This window comes from Argentina silus (genome assembly GCF_951799395.1).
Source record: "Argentina silus genome assembly, chromosome: 15".
Lineage (NCBI taxonomy): Eukaryota > Metazoa > Chordata > Actinopteri > Argentiniformes > Argentinidae > Argentina > Argentina silus.
The window spans coordinates 20580724-20604372 of record NC_139669.1 but is presented as its reverse complement, the minus strand read 5'-3'; positions in this window follow the sequence as shown (position 1 = coordinate 20604372).

Below are 23649 nucleotides of genomic sequence, written 5' to 3'. Positions count from 1 at the left end.
ATTTTTCTACAAAAAACATTTGCCATGACGGGAATCGAACCCGGGCCGCCCTGCGTTACAAGGTAGATGCCTATCCGCTAGACCATTTGGGAAAACTTAATATGTACACCCTAAGATATCTAAGTGTCATTTCGATGAGGTCTGTAGCAGAGGCCATAGAGCACAGCAAACAAATAATCATGTGTTTAAATATCCATGTCGTTTTGAAAAATTACCATTGTCACCTGCACAGGAATGCCATGCGGCCAACATTGATGAAATGTGCTTCTCAAATCTGTCATTAACACTGTTTTCCACACGCTTTTTTCATTGCATTGCCATAAAATCAATTGGTCATTGATGCGTCACGAATAACGACAATGCGTCGAAAATTAAAGAAATGTAAACATGAATTATGTTATTACTGTCTAAGCATCGCAAAGCTGTATGCGTAAAGGCGTCTGACGTCACAGTGGCTTGCCTGAAACAAAGGAATTAGAGAAACATGTGCTTACAGGGGCGTCGAACCACCTTCTCCCGCTGATGGAGCAAAGTTGCTACAGTGACAAAGACAAGCTCCGCGCTCATGGGCAATTTATATGAGGCAACTGTGCTGCGAGTATCTAAGTAGTCGTCGTGCATGGATAAAATGCAATGTTTCAAACAGATCTGATGAATTCACCTACTTTGAAAAAGTGTGCGTTAGGAAGTTCTTTTGACACAAAGCGAAAATCTACAGTCAAGCGTCAATCAGCAGACAGCCGTGTGTTCTTTAGTCATGAGCCTGTTGTCAAAACGGCAGAAAAAAATGGTCACAAACGAAATATTGTTTCTACACTTAAAATGAACAAAGAAAAAATGAGCTAGCCTGATATAAGTCATGTTCATGACGATGCAAATGTAACGAGATTTCGAACTGTTCTGTTGCACACGTTGGGACTCATTTTATTTTTCTACAAAAAACATTTGCCATGACGGGAATCGAACCCGGGCCACCCTGCGTTACAAGGTAGATGCCTATCCGCTAGACCATTTGGGAAAACTTGATATGTACACCCTAAGATATCTAAGTGTCATTTCGATGAGGTCTGTAGCAGAGGCCATAGAGCACAGCAAACAAATAATCATGTGTTTAAATATCCATGTCGTTTTGAAAAATTACCATTGTCACCTGCACAGGAATGCCATGCGGCCAACATTGATGAAATGTGCTTCTCAAATCTGTCATTAACACTGTTTTCCACACGCTTTTTTCATTGCATTGCCATAAAATCAATTGGTCATTGATGCGTCACGAATAACGACAATGCGTCGAAAATTAAAGAAATGTAAACATGAATTAAGTTATTACTGTCTAAGCATCGCAAAGCTGTATGCGTAAAGGCGTCTGACGTCACAGTGGCTTGCCTGAAACAAAGGAATTAGAGAAACATGTGCTTACAGGGGCGTCGAACCACCTTCTCCCGCTGATGGAGCAAAGTTGCTACAGTGACAAAGACAAGCTCCGCGCTCATGGGCAATTTATATGAGGCAACTGTGCTGCGAGTATCTAAGTAGTCGTCGTGCATGGATAAAATGCAATGTTTCAAACAGATCTGATGAATTCACCTACTTTGAAAAAGTGTGCGTTAGGAAGTTCTTTTGACACAAAGCGAAAATCTACAGTCAAGCGTCAATCAGCAGACAGCCGTGTGTTCTTTAGTCATGAGCCTGTTGTCAAAACGGCAGAAAAAAATGGTCACAAACGAAATATTGTTTCTACATTTAAAATGAACAAAGAAAAAATGAGCAAGCCTGATATAAGTCATGTTCATGACGATGCAAATGTAACGAGATTTCGAACTGTTCTGTTGCACACGTTGGGACTCATTTTATTTTTCTACAAAAAACATTTGCCATGACGGGAATCGAACCCGGGCCGCCCTGCGTTACAAGGTAGATGCCTATCCGCTAGACCATTTGGGAAAACTTGATATGTACACCCTAAGATATCTAAGTGTCATTTCGATGAGGTCTGTAGCAGAGGCCATAGAGCACAGCAAACAAATAATCATGTGTTTAAATATCCTTGTCGTTTTGAAAAATTACCATTGTCACCTGCACAGGAATGCCATGCGGCCAACATTGAAGAAATGTGCTTCTCAAATCTGTCATTAACACTGTTTTCCACACGCTTTTTTCATTGCATTGCCATATAATCAATTGGTCATTGATGCGTCACGAATAACGACAATGCGTCGAAAATTAAAGAAATGTAAACATGAATTATGTTATTACTGTCTCAGCATCGCAAAGCTGTATGCGTAAAGGCGTCTGACGTCACAGTGGCTTGCCTGAAACAAAGGAATTAGAGAAACATGTGCTTACAGGGGCGTCGAACCGCCTTCTCCCGCTGATGGAGCAAAGTTGCTACAGTGACAAAGACAAGCTCCGCGCTCATGGGCAATTTATATGAGGCAACTGTGCTGCGAGTATCTAAGTAGTCGTCGTGCATGGATAAAATGCAATGTTTCAAACAGATCTGATGAATTCACCTACTTTGAAAAAGTGTGCGTTAGGAAGTTCTTTTGACACAAAGCGAAAATCTACAGTCAAGCGTCAATCAGCAGACAGCCGTGTGTTCTTTAGTCATGAGCCTGTTGTCAAAACGGCAGAAAAAAATGGTCACAAACGAAATATTGTTTCTACACTTAAAATGAACAAAGAAAAAATGAGCTAGCCTGATATAAGTCATGTTCATGACGATGCAAATGTAACGAGATTTCGAACTGTTCTGTTGCACACGTTGGGACTCATTTTATTTTTCTACAAAAAACATTTGCCATGACGGGAATCGAACCCGGGCCACCCTGCGTTACAAGGTAGATGCCTATCCGCTAGACCATTTGGGAAAACTTGATATGTACACCCTAAGATATCTAAGTGTCATTTCGATGAGGTCTGTAGCAGAGGCCATAGAGCACAGCAAACAAATAATCATGTGTTTAAATATCCATGTCGTTTTGAAAAATTACCATTGTCACCTGCACAGGAATGCCATGCGGCCAACATTGATGAAATGTGCTTCTCAAATCTGTCATTAACACTGTTTTCCACACGCTTTTTTCATTGCATTGCCATAAAATCAATTGGTCATTGATGCGTCATGAATAACGACAATGCGTCGAAAATTAAAGAAATGTAAACATGAATTATGTTATTACTGTCTAAGCATCGCAAAGCTGTATGCGTAAAGGCGTCTGACGTCACAGTGGCTTGCCTGAAACAAAGGAATTAGAGAAACATGTGCTTACAGGGGCGTCGAACCGCCTTCTCCCGCTGATGGAGCAAAGTTGCTACAGTGACAAAGACAAGCTCCGCGCTCATGGGCAATTTATATGAGGCAACTGTGCTGCGAGTATCTAAGTAGTCGTCGTGCATGGATAAAATGCAATGTTTCAAACAGATCTGATGAATTCACCTACTTTGAAAAAGTGTGCGTTAGGAAGTTCTTTTGACACAAAGCGAAAATCTACAGTCAAGCGTCAATCAGCAGACAGCCGTGTGTTCTTTAGTCATGAGCCTGTTGTCAAAACGGCAGAAAAAAATGGTCACAAACGAAATATTGTTTCTACACTTAAAATGAACAAAGAAAAAATGAGCTAGCCTGATATAAGTCATGTTCATGACGATGCAAATGTAACGAGATTTCGAACTGTTCTGTTGCACACGTTGGGACTCATTTTATTTTTCTACAAAAAACATTTGCCATGACGGGAATCGAACCCGGGCCACCCTGCGTTACAAGGTAGATGCCTATCCGCTAGACCATTTGGGAAAACTTGATATGTACACCCTAAGATATCTAAGTGTCATTTCGATGAGGTCTGTAGCAGAGGCCATAGAGCACAGCAAACAAATAATCATGTGTTTAAATATCCATGTCGTTTTGAAAAATTACCATTGTCACCTGCACAGGAATGCCATGCGGCCAACATTGATGAAATGTGCTTCTCAAATCTGTCATTAACACTGTTTTCCACACGCTTTTTTCATTGCATTGCCATAAAATCAATTGGTCATTGATGCGTCATGAATAACGACAATGCGTCGAAAATTAAAGAAATGTAAACATGAATTATGTTATTACTGTCTAAGCATCGCAAAGCTGTATGCGTAAAGGCGTCTGACGTCACAGTGGCTTGCCTGAAACAAAGGAATTAGAGAAACATGTGCTTACAGGGGCGTCGAACCACCTTCTCCCGCTGATGGAGCAAAGTTGCTACAGTGACAAAGACAAGCTCCGCGCTCATGGGCAATTTATATGAGGCAACTGTGCTGCGAGTATCTAAGTAGTCGTCGTACATGGATAAAATGCCATGTTTCAAACAGATCTGATGAATTCACCTACTTTGAAAAAGTGTGCGTTAGGAAGTTCTTTTGACACAAAGCGAAAATCTACAGTCAAGCGTCAATCAGCAGACAGCCGTGTGTTCTTTAGTCATGAGCCTGTTGTCAAAACGGCAGAAAAAAATGGTCACAAACGAAATATTGTTTCTACATTTAAAATGAACAAAGAAAAAATGAGCAAGCCTGATATAAGTCATGTTCATGACGATGCAAATGTAACGAGATTTCGAACTGTTCTGTTGCACACGTTGGGACTCATTTTATTTTTCTACAAAAAACATTTGCCATGACGGGAATCGAACCCGGGCCGCCCTGCGTTACAAAGTAGATGCCTATCCGCTAGACCATTTGGGAAAACTTGATATGTACACCCTAAGATATCTAAGTGTCATTTCGATGAGGTCTGTAGCAGAGGCCATAGAGCACAGCAAACAAATAATCATGTGTTTAAATATCCTTGTCGTTTTGAAAAATTACCATTCTCACCTGCACAGGAATGCCATGCGGCCAACATTGAAGAAATGTGCTTCTCAAATCTGTCATTAACACTGTTTTCCACACGCTTTTTTCATTGCATTGCCATATAATCAATTGGTCATTGATGCGTCACGAATAACGACAATGCGTCGAAAATTAAAGAAATGTAAACATGAATTATGTTATTACTGTCTAAGCATCGCAAAGCTGTATGCGTAAAGGCGTCTGACGTCACAGTGGCTTGCCTGAAACAAAGGAATTAGAGAAACATGTGCTTACAGGGGCGTCGAACCACCTTCTCCCGCTGATGGAGCAAAGTTGCTACAGTGACAAAGACAAGCTCCGCGCTCATGGGCAATTTATATGAGGCAACTGTGCTGCGAGTATCTAAGTAGTCGTCGTGCATGGATAAAATGCAATGTTTCAAACAGATCTGATGAATTCACCTACTTTGAAAAAGTGTGCGTTAGGAAGTTCTTTTGACACAAAGCGAAAATCTACAGTCAAGCGTCAATCAGCAGACAGCCGTGTGTTCTTTAGTCATGAGCCTGTTGTCAAAACGGCAGAAAAAAATGGTCACAAACGAAATATTGTTTCTACACTTAAAATGAACAAAGAAAAAATGAGCTAGCCTGATATAAGTCATGTTCATGACGATGCAAATGTAACGAGATTTCGAACTGTTCTGTTGCACACGTTGGGACTCATTTTATTTTTCTACAAAAAACATTTGCCATGACGGGAATCGAACCCGGGCCACCCTGCGTTACAAGGTAGATGCCTATCCGCTAGACCATTTGGGAAAACTTGATATGTACACCCTAAGATATCTAAGTGTCATTTCGATGAGGTCTGTAGCAGAGGCCATAGAGCACAGCAAACAAATAATCATGTGTTTAAATATCCATGTCGTTTTGAAAAATTACCATTGTCACCTGCACAGGAATGCCATGCGGCCAACATTGATGAAATGTGCTTCTCAAATCTGTCATTAACACTGTTTTCCACACGCTTTTTTCATTGCATTGCCATAAAATCAATTGGTCATTGATGCGTCACGAATAACGACAATGCGTCGAAAATTAAAGAAATGTAAACATGAATTAAGTTATTACTGTCTAAGCATCGCAAAGCTGTATGCGTAAAGGCGTCTGACGTCACAGTGGCTTGCCTGAAACAAAGGAATTAGAGAAACATGTGCTTACAGGGGCGTCGAACCACCTTCTCCCGCTGATGGAGCAAAGTTGCTACAGTGACAAAGACAAGCTCCGCGCTCATGGGCAATTTATATGAGGCAACTGTGCTGCGAGTATCTAAGTAGTCGTCGTGCATGGATAAAATGCAATGTTTCAAACAGATCTGATGAATTCACCTACTTTGAAAAAGTGTGCGTTAGGAAGTTCTTTTGACACAAAGCGAAAATCTACAGTCAAGCGTCAATCAGCAGACAGCCGTGTGTTCTTTAGTCATGAGCCTGTTGTCAAAACGGCAGAAAAAAATGGTCACAAACGAAATATTGTTTCTACATTTAAAATGAACAAAGAAAAAATGAGCAAGCCTGATATAAGTCATGTTCATGACGATGCAAATGTAACGAGATTTCGAACTGTTCTGTTGCACACGTTGGGACTCATTTTATTTTTCTACAAAAAACATTTGCCATGACGGGAATCGAACCCGGGCCGCCCTGCGTTACAAGGTAGATGCCTATCCGCTAGACCATTTGGGAAAACTTGATATGTACACCCTAAGATATCTAAGTGTCATTTCGATGAGGTCTGTAGCAGAGGCCATAGAGCACAGCAAACAAATAATCATGTGTTTAAATATCCTTGTCGTTTTGAAAAATTACCATTGTCACCTGCACAGGAATGCCATGCGGCCAACATTGAAGAAATGTGCTTCTCAAATCTGTCATTAACACTGTTTTCCACACGCTTTTTTCATTGCATTGCCATATAATCAATTGGTCATTGATGCGTCACGAATAACGACAATGCGTCGAAAATTAAAGAAATGTAAACATGAATTATGTTATTACTGTCTAAGCATCGCATAGCTGTATGCGTAAAGGCGTCTGACGTCACAGTGGCTTGCCTGAAACAAAGGAATTAGAGAAACATGTGCTTACAGGGGCGTCGAACCGCCTTCTCCCGCTGATGGAGCAAAGTTGCTACAGTGACAAAGACAAGCTCCGCGCTCATGGGCAATTTATATGAGGCAACTGTGCTGCGAGTATCTAAGTAGTCGTCGTGCATGGATAAAATGCAATGTTTCAAACAGATCTGATGAATTCACCTACTTTGAAAAAGTGTGCGTTAGGGAGTTCTTTTGACACAAAGCGAAAATCTACAGTCAAGCGTCAATCAGCAGAAAGCCGTGTGTTCTTTAGTAATGAGCCTGTTGTCAAAACGGCAGAAAAAAATGTTCACAAACGAAATATTGTTTCTACACTTAAAATGAACAAAGAAAAAATTAGCTAGCCTGATATAAGTCATGTTCATGACGATGCAAATGTAACGAGATTTCGAACTGTTCTGTTGCACACGTTGGGACTCATTTTATTTTTCTACAAAAATCCTTTGCCATGACGGGAATCGAACCCGGGCCGCCCTGCGTTACAAGGCAGATTCCTATCCGCTAGACCATTTGGGAAGACTTGAAATGTACACCCTAAGATATCTAAGTGTCATTTCGATGAGGTCTGTAGCAGAGGCCATAGAGCACAGCAAACAAATAATCATGTGTTTAAATATCCTTGTCGTTTTGAAAAATTACCATTGTCACCTGCACAGGAATGCCATGCGGCCAACATTGATGAAATGTGCTTCTCAAATCTGTCATTAACACTGTTTTCCACACGCTTTTTTCATTGCATTGCCATAAAATCAATTGGTCATTGATGCGTCACGAATAACGACAATGCGTCGAAAATTAAAGAAATGTAAACATGAATTATGTTATTACTGTCTCAGCATCGCAAAGCTGTATGCGTAAAGGCGTCTGACGTCACAGTGGCTTGCCTGAAACAAAGGAATTAGAGAAACATGTGCTTACAGGGGCGTCGAACCGCCTTCTCCCGCTGATGGAGCAAAGTTGCTACAGTGACAAAGACAAGCTCCGCGCTCATGGGCAATTTATATGAGGCAACTGTGCTGCGAGTATCTAAGTAGTCGTCGTGCATGGATAAAATGCAATGTTTCAAACAGATCTGATGAATTCACCTACTTTGAAAAAGTGTGCGTTAGGAAGTTCTTTTGACACAAAGCGAAAATCTACAGTCAAGCGTCAATCAGCAGACAGCCGTGTGTTCTTTAGTCATGAGCCTGTTGTCAAAACGGCAGAAAAAAATGGTCACAAACGAAATATTGTTTCTACACTTAAAATGAACAAAGAAAAAATGAGCTAGCCTGATATAAGTCATGTTCATGACGATGCAAATGTAACGAGATTTCGAACTGTTCTGTTGCACACGTTGGGACTCATTTTATTTTTCTACAAAAAACATTTGCCATGACGGGAATCGAACCCGGGCCACCCTGCGTTACAAGGTAGATGCCTATCCGCTAGACCATTTGGGAAAACTTGATATGTACACCCTAAGATATCTAAGTGTCATTTCGATGAGGTCTGTAGCAGAGGCCATAGAGCACAGCAAACAAATAATCATGTGTTTAAATATCCATGTCGTTTTGAAAAATTACCATTGTCACCTGCACAGGAATGCCATGCGGCCAACATTGATGAAATGTGCTTCTCAAATCTGTCATTAACACTGTTTTCCACACGCTTTTTTCATTGCATTGCCATAAAATCAATTGGTCATTGATGCGTCATGAATAACGACAATGCGTCGAAAATTAAAGAAATGTAAACATGAATTATGTTATTACTGTCTAAGCATCGCAAAGCTGTATGCGTAAAGGCGTCTGACGTCACAGTGGCTTGCCTGAAACAAAGGAATTAGAGAAACATGTGCTTACAGGGGCGTCGAACCGCCTTCTCCCGCTGATGGAGCAAAGTTGCTACAGTGACAAAGACAAGCTCCGCGCTCATGGGCAATTTATATGAGGCAACTGTGCTGCGAGTATCTAAGTAGTCGTCGTGCATGGATAAAATGCAATGTTTCAAACAGATCTGATGAATTCACCTACTTTGAAAAAGTGTGCGTTAGGAAGTTCTTTTGACACAAAGCGAAAATCTACAGTCAAGCGTCAATCAGCAGACAGCCGTGTGTTCTTTAGTCATGAGCCTGTTGTCAAAACGGCAGAAAAAAATGGTCACAAACGAAATATTGTTTCTACACTTAAAATGAACAAAGAAAAAATGAGCTAGCCTGATATAAGTCATGTTCATGACGATGCAAATGTAACGAGATTTCGAACTGTTCTGTTGCACACGTTGGGACTCATTTTATTTTTCTACAAAAATCCTTTGCCATGACGGGAATCGAACCCGGGCCGCCCTGCGTTACAAGGCAGATTCCTATCCGCTAGACCATTTGGGAAGACTTGAAATGTACACCCTAAGATATCTAAGTGTCATTTCGATGAGGTCTGTAGCAGAGGCCATAGAGCACAGCAAACAAATAATCATGTGTTTAAATATCCTTGTCGTTTTGAAAAATTACCATTGTCACCTGCACAGGAATGCCATGCGGCCAACATTGATGAAATGTGCTTCTCAAATCTGTCATTAACACTGTTTTCCACACGCTTTTTTCATTGCATTGCCATAAAATCAATTGGTCATTGATGCGTCACGAATAACGACAATGCGTCGAAAATTAAAGAAATGTAAACATGAATTATGTTATTACTGTCTCAGCATCGCAAAGCTGTATGCGTAAAGGCGTCTGACGTCACAGTGGCTTGCCTGAAACAAAGGAATTAGAGAAACATGTGCTTACAGGGGCGTCGAACCGCCTTCTCCCGCTGATGGAGCAAAGTTGCTACAGTGACAAAGACAAGCTCCGCGCTCATGGGCAATTTATATGAGGCAACTGTGCTGCGAGTATCTAAGTAGTCGTCGTGCATGGATAAAATGCAATGTTTCAAACAGATCTGATGAATTCACCTACTTTGAAAAAGTGTGCGTTAGGAAGTTCTTTTGACACAAAGCGAAAATCTACAGTCAAGCGTCAATCAGCAGACAGCCGTGTGTTCTTTAGTCATGAGCCTGTTGTCAAAACGGCAGAAAAAAATGGTCACAAACGAAATATTGTTTCTACACTTAAAATGAACAAAGAAAAAATGAGCTAGCCTGATATAAGTCATGTTCATGACGATGCAAATGTAACGAGATTTCGAACTGTTCTGTTGCACACGTTGGGACTCATTTTATTTTTCTACAAAAAACATTTGCCATGACGGGAATCGAACCCGGGCCACCCTGCGTTACAAGGTAGATGCCTATCCGCTAGACCATTTGGGAAAACTTGATATGTACACCCTAAGATATCTAAGTGTCATTTCGATGAGGTCTGTAGCAGAGGCCATAGAGCACAGCAAACAAATAATCATGTGTTTAAATATCCATGTCGTTTTGAAAAATTACCATTGTCACCTGCACAGGAATGCCATGCGGCCAACATTGATGAAATGTGCTTCTCAAATCTGTCATTAACACTGTTTTCCACACGCTTTTTTCATTGCATTGCCATAAAATCAATTGGTCATTGATGCGTCATGAATAACGACAATGCGTCGAAAATTAAAGAAATGTAAACATGAATTATGTTATTACTGTCTAAGCATCGCAAAGCTGTATGCGTAAAGGCGTCTGACGTCACAGTGGCTTGCCTGAAACAAAGGAATTAGAGAAACATGTGCTTACAGGGGCGTCGAACCGCCTTCTCCCGCTGATGGAGCAAAGTTGCTACAGTGACAAAGACAAGCTCCGCGCTCATGGGCAATTTATATGAGGCAACTGTGCTGCGAGTATCTAAGTAGTCGTCGTGCATGGATAAAATGCAATGTTTCAAACAGATCTGATGAATTCACCTACTTTGAAAAAGTGTGCGTTAGGAAGTTCTTTTGACACAAAGCGAAAATCTACAGTCAAGCGTCAATCAGCAGACAGCCGTGTGTTCTTTAGTCATGAGCCTGTTGTCAAAACGGCAGAAAAAAATGGTCACAAACGAAATATTGTTTCTACACTTAAAATGAACAAAGAAAAAATGAGCTAGCCTGATATAAGTCATGTTCATGACGATGCAAATGTAACGAGATTTCGAACTGTTCTGTTGCACACGTTGGGACTCATTTTATTTTTCTACAAAAAACATTTGCCATGACGGGAATCGAACCCGGGCCACCCTGCGTTACAAGGTAGATGCCTATCCGCTAGACCATTTGGGAAAACTTGATATGTACACCCTAAGATATCTAAGTGTCATTTCGATGAGGTCTGTAGCAGAGGCCATAGAGCACAGCAAACAAATAATCATGTGTTTAAATATCCATGTCGTTTTGAAAAATTACCATTGTCACCTGCACAGGAATGCCATGCGGCCAACATTGATGAAATGTGCTTCTCAAATCTGTCATTAACACTGTTTTCCACACGCTTTTTTCATTGCATTGCCATAAAATCAATTGGTCATTGATGCGTCATGAATAACGACAATGCGTCGAAAATTAAAGAAATGTAAACATGAATTATGTTATTACTGTCTAAGCATCGCAAAGCTGTATGCGTAAAGGCGTCTGACGTCACAGTGGCTTGCCTGAAACAAAGGAATTAGAGAAACATGTGCTTACAGGGGCGTCGAACCACCTTCTCCCGCTGATGGAGCAAAGTTGCTACAGTGACAAAGACAAGCTCCGCGCTCATGGGCAATTTATATGAGGCAACTGTGCTGCGAGTATCTAAGTAGTCGTCGTACATGGATAAAATGCCATGTTTCAAACAGATCTGATGAATTCACCTACTTTGAAAAAGTGTGCGTTAGGAAGTTCTTTTGACACAAAGCGAAAATCTACAGTCAAGCGTCAATCAGCAGACAGCCGTGTGTTCTTTAGTCATGAGCCTGTTGTCAAAACGGCAGAAAAAAATGGTCACAAACGAAATATTGTTTCTACATTTAAAATGAACAAAGAAAAAATGAGCAAGCCTGATATAAGTCATGTTCATGACGATGCAAATGTAACGAGATTTCGAACTGTTCTGTTGCACACGTTGGGACTCATTTTATTTTTCTACAAAAAACATTTGCCATGACGGGAATCGAACCCGGGCCGCCCTGCGTTACAAAGTAGATGCCTATCCGCTAGACCATTTGGGAAAACTTGATATGTACACCCTAAGATATCTAAGTGTCATTTCGATGAGGTCTGTAGCAGAGGCCATAGAGCACAGCAAACAAATAATCATGTGTTTAAATATCCTTGTCGTTTTGAAAAATTACCATTCTCACCTGCACAGGAATGCCATGCGGCCAACATTGAAGAAATGTGCTTCTCAAATCTGTCATTAACACTGTTTTCCACACGCTTTTTTCATTGCATTGCCATATAATCAATTGGTCATTGATGCGTCACGAATAACGACAATGCGTCGAAAATTAAAGAAATGTAAACATGAATTATGTTATTACTGTCTAAGCATCGCAAAGCTGTATGCGTAAAGGCGTCTGACGTCACAGTGGCTTGCCTGAAACAAAGGAATTAGAGAAACATGTGCTTACAGGGGCGTCGAACCGCCTTCTCCCGCTGATGGAGCAAAGTTGCTACAGTGACAAAGACAAGCTCCGCGCTCATGGGCAACTTATATGAGGCAACTGTGCTGCGAGTATCTAAGTAGTCGTCGTGCATGGATAAAATGCAATGTTTCAAACAGATCTGATGAATTCACCTACTTTGAAAAAGTGTGCGTTACGGAGTTCTTTTGACACAAAGCGAAAATCTACAGTCAAGCGTCAATCAGCAGAAAGCCGTGTGTTCTTTAGTAATGAGCCTGTTGTCAAAACGGCAGAAAAAAATGTTCACAAACGAAATATTGTTTCTACACTTAAAATGAACAAAGAAAAAATTAGCTAGCCTGATATAAGTCATGTTCATGACGATGCAAATGTAACGAGATTTCGAACTGTTCTGTTGCACACGTTGGGACTCATTTTATTTTTCTACAAAAATCCTTTGCCATGACGGGAATCGAACCCGGGCCGCCCTGCGTTACAAGGCAGATTCCTATCCGCTAGACCATTTGGGAAGACTTGAAATGTACACCCTAAGATATCTAAGTGTCATTTCGATGAGGTCTGTAGCAGAGGCCATAGAGCACAGCAAACAAATAATCATGTGTTTAAATATCCTTGTCGTTTTGAAAAATTACCATTGTCACCTGCACAGGAATGCCATGCGGCCAACATTGATGAAATGTGCTTCTCAAATCTGTCATTAACACTGTTTTCCACACGCTTTTTTCATTGCATTGCCATAAAATCAATTGGTCATTGATGCGTCACGAATAACGACAATGCGTCGAAAATTAAAGAAATGTAAACATGAATTATGTTATTACTGTCTAAGCATCGCAAAGCTGTATGCGTAAAGGCGTCTGACGTCACAGTGGCTTGCCTGAAACAAAGGAATCAGAGAAACATGTGCTTACAGGGGCGTCGAAGCGCCTTCTCCCGCTGATGGAGCAAAGTTGCTACAGTGACAAAGACAAGCTCCGCGCTCATGGGCAATGTATATGGGGCAACTGTGCTGCGAGTATCTAAGCAGTCGTCGTGCATGGATAAAATGCAATGTTTCAAACAGATCTGATGAATTCACCTACTTTGAAAAAGTGTGCGTTAGGAAGTTCTTTTGACACAAAGCGAAAATCTACAGTCAAGCGTCAATCAGCAGACATCCGTGTGTTCTTTAGTCATGAGCCTGTTGTCAAAACGGCAGAAAAAAATGGTCACAAACGAAATATTGTTTCTACACTTAAAATGAACAAAGAAAAAATGAGCTAGCCTGATATAAGTCATGTTCATGACGATGCAAATGTAACGAGATTTCGAACTGTTCTGTTGCACACGTTGGGACTCATTTTATTTTTCTACAAAAAACATTTGCCATGACGGGAATCGAACCCGGGCCGCCCTGCGTTACAAGGTAGATGCCTATCCGCTAGACCATTTGGGAAAACTTGATATGTACACCCTAAGATATCTAAGTGTCATTTCGATGAGGTCTGTAGCAGAGGCCATAGAGCACAGCAAACAAATAATCATGTGTTTAAATATCCTTGTCGTTTTGAAAAATTACCATTGTCACCTGCACAGGAATGCCATGCGGCCAACATTGATGAAATGTGCTTCTCAAATCTGTCATTAACACTGTTTTCCACACGCTTTTTTCATTGCATTGCCATAAAATCAATTGGTCATTGATGCGTCACGAATAACGACAATGCGTCGAAAATTAAAGAAATGTAAACATGAATTATGTTATTACTGTCTAAGCATCGCAAAGCTGTATGCGTAAAGGCGTCTGACGTCACAGTGGCTTGCCTGAAACAAAGGAATTAGAGAAACATGTGCTTACAGGGGCGTCGAACCACCTTCTCCCGCTGATGGAGCAAAGTTGCTACAGTGACAAAGACAAGCTCCGCGCTCATGGGCAATTTATATGAGGCAACTGTGCTGCGAGTATCTAAGTAGTCGTCGTGCATGGATAAAATGCAATGTTTCAAACAGATCTGATGAATTCACCTACTTTGAAAAAGTGTGCGTTAGGAAGTTCTTTTGACACAAAGCGAAAATCTACAGTCAAGCGTCAATCAGCAGACAGCCGTGTGTTCTTTAGTCATGAGCCTGTTGTCAAAACGGCAGAAAAAAATGGTCACAAACGAAATATTGTTTCTACATTTAAAATGAACAAAGAAAAAATGAGCAAACCTGATATAAGTCATGTTCATGACGATGCAAATGTAACGAGATTTCGAACTGTTCTGTTGCACACGTTGGGACTCATTTTATTTTTCTACAAAAAACATTTGCCATGACGGGAATCGAACCCGGGCCGCCCTGCGTTACAAGGTAGATGCCTATCCGCTAGACCATTTGGGAAAACTTGATATGTACACCCTAAGATATCTAAGTGGCATTTCGATGAGGTCTGTAGCAGAGGCCATAGAGCACAGCAAACAAATAATCATGTGTTTAAATATCCTTGTCGTTTTGAAAAATTACCATTGTCACCTGCACAGGAATGCCATGCGGCCAACATTGATGAAATGTGCTTCTCAAATCTGTCATTAACACTGTTTTCCACACGCTTTTTTCATTGCATTGCCATATAATCAATTGGTCATTGATGCGTCACGAATAACGACAATGCGTCGAAAATTAAAGAAATGTAAACATGAATTATGTTATTACTGTCTAAGCATCGCAAAGCTGTATGCGTAAAGGCGTCTGACGTCACAGTGGCTTGCCTGAAACAAAGGAATTAGAGAAACATGTGCTTACAGGGGCGTCGAACCGCCTTCTCCCGCTGATGGAGCAAAGTTGCTACAGTGACAAAGACAAGCTCCGCGCTCATGGGCAATTTATATGAGGCAACTGTGCTGCGAGTATCTAAGTAGTCGTCGTGCATGGATAAAATGCAATGTTTCAAACAGATCTGATGAATTCACCTACTTTGAAAAAGTGTGCGTTAGGAAGTTCTTTTGACACAAAGCGAAAATCTACAGTCAAGCGTCAATCAGCAGACAGCCGTGTGTTCTTTAGTCATGAGCCTGTTGTCAAAACGGCAGAAAAAAATGGTCACAAACGAAATATTGTTTCTACACTTAAAATGAACAAAGAAAAAATGAGCTAGCCTGATATAAGTCATGTTCATGACGATGCAAATGTAACGAGATTTCGAACTGTTCTGTTGCACACGTTGGGACTCATTTTATTTTTCTACAAAAAACATTTGCCATGACGGGAATCGAACCCGGGCCACCCTGCGTTACAAGGTAGATGCCTATCCGCTAGACCATTTGGGAAAACTTGATATGTACACCCTAAGATATCTAAGTGTCATTTCGATGAGGTCTGTAGCAGAGGCCATAGAGCACAGCAAACAAATAATCATGTGTTTAAATATCCATGTCGTTTTGAAAAATTACCATTGTCACCTGCACAGGAATGCCATGCGGCCAACATTGATGAAATGTGCTTCTCAAATCTGTCATTAACACTGTTTTCCACACGCTTTTTTCATTGCATTGCCATAAAATCAATTGGTCATTGATGCGTCATGAATAACGACAATGCGTCGAAAATTAAAGAAATGTAAACATGAATTATGTTATTACTGTCTAAGCATCGCAAAGCTGTATGCGTAAAGGCGTCTGACGTCACAGTGGCTTGCCTGAAACAAAGGAATCAGAGAAACATGTGCTTACAGGGGCGTCGAAGCGCCTTCTCCCGCTGATGGAGCAAAGTTGCTACAGTGACAAAGACAAGCTCCGCGCTCATGGGCAATGTATATGGGGCAACTGTGCTGCGAGTATCTAAGCAGTCGTCGTGCATGGATAAAATGCAATGTTTCAAACAGATCTGATGAATTCACCTACTTTGAAAAAGTGTGCGTTAGGAAGTTCTTTTGACACAAAGCGAAAATCTACAGTCAAGCGTCAATCAGCAGACATCCGTGTGTTCTTTAGTCATGAGCCTGTTGTCAAAACGGCAGAAAAAAATGGTCACAAACGAAATATTGTTTCTACACTTAAAATGAACAAAGAAAAAATGAGCTAGCCTGATATAAGTCATGTTCATGACGATGCAAATGTAACGAGATTTCGAACTGTTCTGTTGCACACGTTGGGACTCATTTTATTTTTCTACAAAAAACATTTGCCATGACGGGAATCGAACCCGGGCCGCCCTGCGTTACAAAGTAGATGCCTATCCGCTAGACCATTTGGGAAAACTTGATATGTACACCCTAAGATATCTAAGTGTCATTTCGATGAGGTCTGTAGCAGAGGCCATAGAGCACAGCAAACAAATAATCATGTGTTTAAATATCCTTGTCGTTTTGAAAAATTACCATTCTCACCTGCACAGGAATGCCATGCGGCCAACATTGAAGAAATGTGCTTCTCAAATCTGTCATTAACACTGTTTTCCACACGCTTTTTTCATTGCATTGCCATATAATCAATTGGTCATTGATGCGTCACGAATAACGACAATGCGTCGAAAATTAAAGAAATGTAAACATGAATTATGTTATTACTGTCTAAGCATCGCAAAGCTGTATGCGTAAAGGCGTCTGACGTCACAGTGGCTTGCCTGAAACAAAGGAATTAGAGAAACATGTGCTTACAGGGGCGTCGAACCGCCTTCTCCCGCTGATGGAGCAAAGTTGCTACAGTGACAAAGACAAGCTCCGCGCTCATGGGCAACTTATATGAGGCAACTGTGCTGCGAGTATCTAAGTAGTCGTCGTGCATGGATAAAATGCAATGTTTCAAACAGATCTGATGAATTCACCTACTTTGAAAAAGTGTGCGTTACGGAGTTCTTTTGACACAAAGCGAAAATCTACAGTCAAGCGTCAATCAGCAGAAAGCCGTGTGTTCTTTAGTAATGAGCCTGTTGTCAAAACGGCAGAAAAAAATGTTCACAAACGAAATATTGTTTCTACACTTAAAATGAACAAAGAAAAAATTAGCTAGCCTGATATAAGTCATGTTCATGACGATGCAAATGTAACGAGATTTCGAACTGTTCTGTTGCACACGTTGGGACTCATTTTATTTTTCTACAAAAATCCTTTGCCATGACGGGAATCGAACCCGGGCCGCCCTGCGTTACAAGGCAGATTCCTATCCGCTAGACCATTTGGGAAGACTTGAAATGTACACCCTAAGATATCTAAGTGTCATTTCGATGAGGTCTGTAGCAGAGGCCATAGAGCACAGCAAACAAATAATCATGTGTTTAAATATCCTTGTCGTTTTGAAAAATTACCATTGTCACCTGCACAGGAATGCCATGCGGCCAACATTGATGAAATGTGCTTCTCAAATCTGTCATTAACACTGTTTTCCACACGCTTTTTTCATTGCATTGCCATAAAATCAATTGGTCATTGATGCGTCACGAATAACGACAATGCGTCGAAAATTAAAGAAATGTAAACATGAATTATGTTATTACTGTCTAAGCATCGCAAAGCTGTATGCGTAAAGGCGTCTGACGTCACAGTGGCTTGCCTGAAACAAAGGAATCAGAGAAACATGTGCTTACAGGGGCGTCGAAGCGCCTTCTCCCGCTGATGGAGCAAAGTTGCTACAGTGACAAAGACAAGCTCCGCGCTCATGGGCAATGTATATGGGGCAACTGTGCTGCGAGTATCTAAGCAGTCGTCGTGCATGGATAAAATGCAATGTTTCAAACAGATCTGATGAATTCACCTACTTTGAAAAAGTGTGCGTTAGGAAGTTCTTTTGACACAAAGCGAAAATCTACAGTCAAGCGTCAATCAGCAGACATCCGTGTGTTCTTTAGTCATGAGCCTGTTGTCAAAACGGCAGAAAAAAATGGTCACAAACGAAATATTGTTTCTACACTTAAAATGAACAAAGAAAAAATGAGCTAGCCTGATATAAGTCATGTTCATGACGATGCAAATGTAACGAGATTTCGAACTGTTCTGTTGCACACGTTGGGACTCATTTTATTTTTCTACAAAAAACATTTGCCATGACGGGAATCGAACCCGGGCCGCCCTGCGTTACAAGGTAGATGCCTATCCGCTAGACCATTTGGGAAAACTTGATATGTACACCCTAAGATATCTAAGTGTCATTTCGATGAGGTCTGTAGCAGAGGCCATAGAGCACAGCAAACAAATAATCATGTGTTTAAATATCCTTGTCGTTTTGAAAAATTACCATTGTCACCTGCACAGGAATGCCATGCGGCCAACATTGATGAAATGTGCTTCTCAAATCTGTCATTAACACTGTTTTCCACACGCTTTTTTCATTGCATTGCCATAAAATCAATTGGTCATTGATGCGTCACGAATAACGACAATGCGTCGAAAATTAAAGAAATGTAAACATGAATTATGTTATTACTGTCTAAGCATCGCAAAGCTGTATGCGTAAAGGCGTCTGACGTCACAGTGGCTTGCCTGAAACAAAGGAATTAGAGAAACATGTGCTTACAGGGGCGTCGAACCACCTTCTCCCGCTGATGGAGCAAAGTTGCTACAGTGACAAAGACAAGCTCCGCGCTCATGGGCAATTTATATGAGGCAACTGTGCTGCGAGTATCTAAGTAGTCGTCGTGCATGGATAAAATGCAATGTTTCAAACAGATCTGATGAATTCACCTACTTTGAAAAAGTGTGCGTTAGGAAGTTCTTTTGACACAAAGCGAAAATCTACAGTCAAGCGTCAATCAGCAGACAGCCGTGTGTTCTTTAGTCATGAGCCTGTTGTCAAAACGGCAGAAAAAAATGGTCACAAACGAAATATTGTTTCTACATTTAAAATGAACAAAGAAAAAATGAGCAAACCTGATATAAGTCATGTTCATGACGATGCAAATGTAACGAGATTTCGAACTGTTCTGTTGCACACGTTGGGACTCATTTTATTTTTCTACAAAAAACATTTGCCATGACGGGAATCGAACCCGGGCCGCCCTGCGTTACAAGGTAGATGCCTATCCGCTAGACCATTTGGGAAAACTTGATATGTACACCCTAAGATATCTAAGTGGCATTTCGATGAGGTCTGTAGCAGAGGCCATAGAGCACAGCAAACAAATAATCATGTGTTTAAATATCCTTGTCGTTTTGAAAAATTACCATTGTCACCTGCACAGGAATGCCATGCGGCCAACATTGATGAAATGTGCTTCTCAAATCTGTCATTAACACTGTTTTCCACACGCTTTTTTCATTGCATTGCCATATAATCAATTGGTCATTGATGCGTCACGAATAACGACAATGCGTCGAAAATTAAAGAAATGTAAACATGAATTATGTTATTACTGTCTAAGCATCGCAAAGCTGTATGCGTAAAGGCGTCTGACGTCACAGTGGCTTGCCTGAAACAAAGGAATTAGAGAAACATGTGCTTACAGGGGCGTCGAACCGCCTTCTCCCGCTGATGGAGCAAAGTTGCTACAGTGACAAAGACAAGCTCCGCGCTCATGGGCAATTTATATGAGGCAACTGTGCTGCGAGTATCTAAGTAGTCGTCGTGCATGGATAAAATGCAATGTTTCAAACAGATCTGATGAATTCACCTACTTTGAAAAAGTGTGCGTTAGGAAGTTCTTTTGACACAAAGCGAAAATCTACAGTCAAGCGTCAATCAGCAGACATCCGTGTGTTCTTTAGTCATGAGCCTGTTGTCAAAACGGCAGAAAAAAATGGTCACAAACGAAATATTGTTTCTACACTTAAAATGAACAAAGAAAAAATGAGCTAGCCTGATATAAGTCATGTTCATGACGATGCAAATGTAACGAGATTTCGAACTGTTCTGTTGCACACGTTGGGACTCATTTTATTTTTCTACAAAAAACATTTGCCATGACGGGAATCGAACCCGGGCCGCCCTGCGTTACAAGGTAGATGCCTATCCGCTAGACCATTTGGGAAAACTTGATATGTACACCCTAAGATATCTAAGTGTCATTTCGATGAGGTCTGTAGCAGAGGCCATAGAGCACAGCAAACAAATAATCATGTGTTTAAATATCCTTGTCGTTTTGAAAAATTACCATTGTCACCTGCACAGGAATGCCATGCGGCCAACATTGAAGAAATGTGCTTCTCAAATCTGTCATTAACACTGTTTTCCACACGCTTTTTTCATTGCATTGCCATATAATCAATTGGTCATTGATGCGTCACGAATAACGACAATGCGTCGAAAATTAAAGAAATGTAAACATGAATTATGTTATTACTGTCTAAGCATCGCAAAGCTGTATGCGTAAAGGCGTCTGACGTCACAGTGGCTTGCCTGAAACAAAGGAATCAGAGAAACATGTGCTTACAGGGGCGTCGAAGCGCCTTCTCCCGCTGATGGAGCAAAGTTGCTACAGTGACAAAGACAAGCTCCGCGCTCATGGGCAATGTATATGGGGCAACTGTGCTGCGAGTATCTAAGCAGTCGTCGTGCATGGATAAAATGCAATGTTTCAAACAGATCTGATGAATTCACCTACTTTGAAAAAGTGTGCGTTAGGAAGTTCTTTTGACACAAAGCGAAAATCTACAGTCAAGCGTCAATCAGCAGACAGCCGTGTGTTCTTTAGTCATGAGCCTGTTGTCAAAACGGCAGAAAAAAATGGTCACAAACGAAATATTGTTTCTACACTTAAAATGAACAAAGAAAAAATTAGCTAGCCTGATATAAGTCATGTTCATGACGATGCAAATGTAACGAGATTTCGAACTGTTCTGTTGCACACGTTGGGACTCATTTTAATTTTCTACAAAAATCATTTGCCATGACGGGAATCGAACCCGGGCCGCCCTGCGTGACAAGGCAGATTCCTATCCGCTAGACCATTTGGGAAGACTTGATATGTACACCCTAAGATATCTAAGTGTCATTTCGATGAGGTCTGTAGCAGAGGCCATAGAGCACAGCAAACAAATAATCATGTGTTTAAATATCCTTGTCGTTTTGAAAAATTACCATTGTCACCTGCACAGGAATGCCATGCGGCCAACATTGAAGAAATGTGCTTCTCAAATCTGTCATTAACACTGTTTTCCACACGCTTTTTTCATTGCATTGCCATATAATCAATTGGTCATTGATGCGTCACGAATAACGACAATGCGTCGAAAATTAAAGAAATGTAAACATGAATTATGTTATTACTGTCTAAGCATCGCAAAGCTGTATGCGTAAAGGCGTCTGACGTCACAGTGGCTTGCCTGAAACAAAGGAATCAGAGAAACATGTGCTTACAGGGGCGTCGAAGCGCCTTCTCCCGCTGATGGAGCAAAGTTGCTACAGTGACAAAGACAAGCTCCGCGCTCATGGGCAATTTATATGAGGCAACTGTGCTGCGAGTATCTAAGTAGTCGTCGTGCATGGATAAAATGCAATGTTTCAAACAGATCTGATGAATTCACCTACTTTGAAAAAGTGTGCATTAGGAAGTTCTTTTGACACAAAGCGAAAATCTACAGTCAAGCGTCAATCAGCAGACAGCCGTGTGTTCTTTAGTCATGAGCCTGTTGTCAAAACGGCAGAAAAAAATGGTCACAAACGAAATATTGTTTCTACACTTAAAATGAACAAAGAAAAAATGAGCTAGCCTGATATAAGTCATGTTCATGACGATGCAAATGTAACGAGATTTCGAACTGTTCTGTTGCACACGTTGGGACTCATTTTATTTTTCTACAAAAAACATTTGCCATGACGGGAATCGAACCCGGGCCGCCCTGCGTTACAAGGTAGATGCCTATCCGCTAGACCATTTGGGAAAACTTGATATGTACACCCTAAGATATCTAAGTGTCATTTCGATGAGGTCTGTAGCAGAGGCCATAGAGCACAGCAAACAAATAATCATGTGTTTAAATATCCTTGTCGTTTTGAAAAATTACCATTGTCACCTGCACAGGAATGCCATGCGGCCAACATTGAAGAAATGTGCTTCTCAAATCTGTCATTAACACTGTTTTCCACACGCTTTTTTCATTGCATTGCCATAAAATCAATTGGTCATTGATGCGTCATGAATAACGACAATGCGTCGAAAATTAAAGAAATGTAAACATGAATTATGTTATTACTGTCTAAGCATCGCAAAGCTGTATGCGTAAAGGCGTCTGACGTCACAGTGGCTTGCCTGAAACAAAGGAATCAGAGAAACATGTGCTTACAGGGGCGTCGAAGCGCCTTCTCCCGCTGATGGAGCAAAGTTGCTACAGTGACAAAGACAAGCTCCGCGCTCATGGGCAATGTATATGGGGCAACTGTGCTGCGAGTATCTAAGCAGTCGTCGTGCATGGATAAAATGCAATGTTTCAAACAGATCTGATGAATTCACCTACTTTGAAAAAGTGTGCGTTAGGAAGTTCTTTTGACACAAAGCGAAAATCTACAGTCAAGCGTCAATCAGCAGACATCCGTGTGTTCTTTAGTCATGAGCCTGTTGTCAAAACGGCAGAAAAAAATGGTCACAAACGAAATATTGTTTCTACACTTAAAATGAACAAAGAAAAAATGAGCTAGCCTGATATAAGTCATGTTCATGACGATGCAAATGTAACGAGATTTCGAACTGTTCTGTTGCACACGTTGGGACTCATTTTATTTTTCTACAAAAAACATTTGCCATGACGGGAATCGAACCCGGGCCGCCCTGCGTTACAAGGTAGATGCCTATCCGCTAGACCATTTGGGAAAACTTGATATGTACACCCTAAGATATCTAAGTGTCATTTCGATGAGGTCTGTAGCAGAGGCCATAGAGCACAGCAAACAAATAATCATGTGTTTAAATATCCTTGTCGTTTTGAAAAATTACCATTGTCACCTGCACAGGAATGCCATGCGGCCAACATTGATGAAATGTGCTTCTCAAATCTGTCATTAACACTGTTTTCCACACGCTTTTTTCATTGCATTGCCATAAAATCAATTGGTCATTGATGCGTCACGAATAACGACAATGCGTCGAAAATTAAAGAAATGTAAACATGAATTATGTTATTACTGTCTAAGCATCGCAAAGCTGTATGCGTAAAGGCGTCTGACGTCACAGTGGCTTGCCTGAAACAAAGGAATTAGAGAAACATGTGCTTACAGGGG